The sequence below is a fragment of the Pteropus vampyrus genome, unplaced genomic scaffold, assembly GCF_000151845.1.
Source record: "Pteropus vampyrus isolate Shadow unplaced genomic scaffold, Pvam_2.0 Scaffold41, whole genome shotgun sequence".
In the NCBI taxonomy this organism is placed as follows: Eukaryota; Metazoa; Chordata; class Mammalia; order Chiroptera; family Pteropodidae; genus Pteropus; species Pteropus vampyrus.
Genome location: NW_011888822.1, coordinates 6213654 through 6217899, shown reverse-complemented (window position 1 = coordinate 6217899; position 4246 = coordinate 6213654).

The window sequence follows — 4246 nt, the reverse complement described above, 5'->3', positions numbered from 1 at the left end:
GGTGTCCCTGCATTGTCCCAAGTCCACATATACTTGCTCTGCCAGGCTTTGGTCAGGCAGCTGATGATGTTGTGACTTACTTATGTTTATGGTCAAAGCCACTGAAAAGTAGGCAAATTCTACCTCTACTCTCAACAAGTGAAACTGAAAGCTGTAATACAGACTGTAATTTTTCTGATTGCTTTTTCAATCTGTTAGTGAACGTCTCCTTCCTTCTGACATTGCTAAACCTGAATGATGTAAGTCAGCTTCTTAGGGCTATATTTCCTGGCTGTCTGGAGAAGGCCAATCTGTATGAGATAGGAGACAGTGAGGGCAACAGAGCGAAATAGAACTAAGAGATGGAGAGATAGAAAGCTGAGGGCATCTCTTGAGCCTCTTCATCTAGCCATGCTAGTTTCACCTCCAGTATTACTAGTAATATGGGGTACTATATTCCCTTTTTTGCTTAAGCTAGTTCAGTTGGATTTCTACCACTGGTAACCAAAAACCCTAATACAAATAATTACTTTAGCCCCAATCGGAATCCTAAATGATTATTAACAGGGCATTGGTTAAAAATATTTTGAAGCATTCAAAGAGTGGAATATTATTGAGCTATTGAAAGTGATAAATACAGGTCTACATTTACAAATAAGAAATGAATGATATATTGGTGAAAAGGGATTAAAAGAATTGGTTTGTTTCATAAATTAGCTATAAATCCCAAAAGGAGAGAGAGAGAGAGAGAGAGAGACAGACAGACAGACAGACTGTGTGTGTGTGTGTGTGTGTGTGGGTATTTGCATTGACCAAAGTCTAGGAGGAGATACATCCAAATGTAAAAAGTCTTTATTTCGAATGTCTTAATTTAATGTTGCCTTTTTATTGATCTATTTTTTAAATTGTTCTGTAAAAACATATCAATATAGTATTTTTTTAAATATTGGCATTCTTTGTTTCAATGTGTATTTTCCTCTTCTCTCATTTAGTTCTGTTTTAGTGCAGTAAATTATTAAAGATATACAATAAGGAAGAAGAGAGTGAACATGTTCAATAATAAAATCCTGTATTAATTAAGCATCTGTCATGTTCATATTATTATATTTTCATAGAGTTGGTGGGAGATGGAATAAAAGAGATACAAATGTCTGTAATCAATAAAATGCAAATGTTCTATTTCCAAAAAAATTAACAATATAAACAGATATTTTCAATAGGATTATGTGGGATAACATTCTAGTTTGGGATTCTTAGTGTTTTATATGGCTGAATCATTTGGGAAATTTCAGGGGAGAGTCCCATAATAAATTCTTGGGTTTCTGGAACTATCATTGAATTTCAAGTCTTCCAGTTCCCAATATTCATTTTTCCCATGGAAGTGAACCACTACGGTAGCCAGGATTAAACTCTCTTTCTAGAGTTCCTTCTCTGGGGTATTAAGCTAATAATTCATATGTGATATCTTGAAAGGTTACAAGAATTAACTATTTGTTCTTACCTATCTGAAAGTACTAAAAGGACAAATACTATGGTCAGAGAAAACCACCCATCTGCCTCCCTGGAAGGAAAAGAACAAGTTATCAAGTGAATCATTAAAGTGCCACTGGGAGATGACTAAGAAAATGGCCCTCACTGCCATTTACCTTCCATCTGAACTAATGGTTTAAACTTCTTCTGTTGCTTTAAATCGCCTGTTTGGAGTCAGTAACTACTGAATATGTACAAAGTATTTATATTGATATCTATAAAATATGCCTCTTGATAACATTTTTCAGAAATTAAAAGATAACCAATTGATATGTTCTTCTTTGCCCCACAGCTGACCAACTTATTTCCCATCCTGACATTTTCAGAAAAATGAGGTAAAATACCACTTTAGACTGCAATTATAAATTTCCTTAATCACAACTGGAAAACTTTGGGAAGCGATGTATTTGGGAAAAAGAGAAGAAATGCACATTTTATATTCGTGGTTTATCCCACTTCCCCTTAGTGGAACTAACTATATGAAAATAAGATCTTAATTTGTGCAGAGTTTGTATTACAGTTTAGTTCTCATCTGAATCTACTGTGTTTATTAAGAGTTCATTGTTGAAATGCTAATGCAATAATGATATAAGGATGTTTGGCACATCACTGTATCACAGTCCACAGACCTCTAAACACTTTAGAAATGTTTGCAAAATAATTTTTACATTCCGGTAAATTATTCAATCTTCAGAGCTCACAGATGCGGGACAGGAGATTGGATTCCAGAGTAGAACACTATATTCCTTCAGATTAAAGGGATGAGATAGGAGGGTGACTTAATTAGTGTGCCTATACTATGTGGCAGAGTCAGGAGCCCCCAAAATGCTGTTACCCAAATTTGCTAAATGACAGGTGGCCACATCCTGCACTCTCCTAGTGCAGTGGTCTGAGCATGGGCTTTGGGTCATGCCTCTAGGTTGACATCCTAGCTTTATCATTTCTAAGCTTTTGAACAAGTTTCTTTACTTCCTTAGTTTCACTTTCCTCAATTGTAAAATCAAGGTCATTCATGGAAAATCAAGGCCATACCTACTTCACAAAGTTGTGATGATTAAATAAAATAATGTACATAATTATCCTGGCACACAAGTTAGGCCTCAAAGTTAGGTATTTCAGAGTATTATATTCCCAATTGGAATGTATTACCAAAGTCATAGCCTAAGTGGGAGAAGCTAGAGCACTAGGATCTCACTTTACATCTCTTCATGAAAAATCTACTTCAAAGTGAGATAACTGTAAGCTCTTTCAAGAAAATGATCTATAACACCTTGGTTCTAGCCACCAAATCTAAATAGGCTTTGTATTAAAGGTCACATAGTATGCAGTTTAATGTCACACTTCATCCATTTCTTCAAGTATTCGATCAACAAGTACGTATGGTGAACATTCCACACAAGGCATGCGTTTAGGTGCTGAGGATTCAAAGTTTGGATAGAATAGGTGATTCTTGTCCTGAAGTTGCTTCCAGTCTGGGACATAGGAACTGAAGCAGGTGAGAGACTAGACAAAAAGGGTAAGAGGAAGAGAATTTGGGAACACCATAAACTTAGTGCCTGGAAATTGGCGGTCTTAGCTGCTTTGGAGGTTCAAAATACTTATGTCTTTGGATTATAAGACATTTTTTATATGTCTCTCCACCCTGCCCTCTGTACCCTCAGGTGTCCCTTCTTTTCTTGGGGTTATGCCACATCTAAAATCTGAAGTGTGCTAAATTCCAAGTTCTTTCCTGTTCTCAGTTACAACCTACCTGGAATCCTGGAAAGGAAAGATGGTGCAATGGAAGGAATCGCGAAATACTTGGTCCTATCTATCCTTTGGACTCCTCTAGGTGGGAGCCAGAATCCAATGGTGAGGTAGGGAGGATATCACTAATTCTAGGCAGATGGGGGTATGGAGGAATGCTTGGCAAACAATCAGACTGCTAGAATATGGAGTGGGGAAGCAGGGAAACACACAAGGTAAAGCTTACAAGTGATTTATTCGTAGGGGAATCTGTGACTCCACTCTAAGGTGGTATGCAAAAATGAGTATTTTTGTGGGGAGATCCTTTCAAAAAATACTCGTGCGTTAATTAGGTACCAGGCACTGTTTTAGGAACTGCGAATATATCAATAAACCTAAATGCCAAAGTTCTCTGCCACCCCTAGAGCTTACACTCTAGAGGAAAATGTGGACCATAGGATTATACTCCAAAAGGGTCTGATATAAAAAATGCTTAGGAATCAAGATGCCGGACCTCTGGTCCTCAATATTATGTACCAGCACCGCTTAAGGGGAACCTTAAATGTCTTGAGGTTCTGATGGGCTGGATCGTTGCTTGTGCTTGGGAAGGGACATTTTGAAACTCCCACTCATTTTGAACCAGTCAAGTTTGAAGTATACTGATTGCTTCTGAGAAAAGAGGATGGAGATGAAGTTTCCCTCACTAAGAGCCAAGGGAAATTGGCTGCCTCCTTCTTTTACAAATACTACAAGGCAATGGGATTTTCAGTTTTGGATATCCCAAGAGAAAAGCATCAACATTTTTCCGTATTTTTATTAGCTTAGATAGCACTCTCCAAATAGTGCTTTAAAATATTTAAATGTATTCTTATATATTTTAAGCTTTAGGAATGAGAGGAGAAATTATCATCATTATGTAACTTGAAACCCCAAATGATTTCCCAATTCTTTCTCCAAATACTAATACTAGTAATAACAGTATAAGTTTTCATTATACGCCACTTTACAAGTA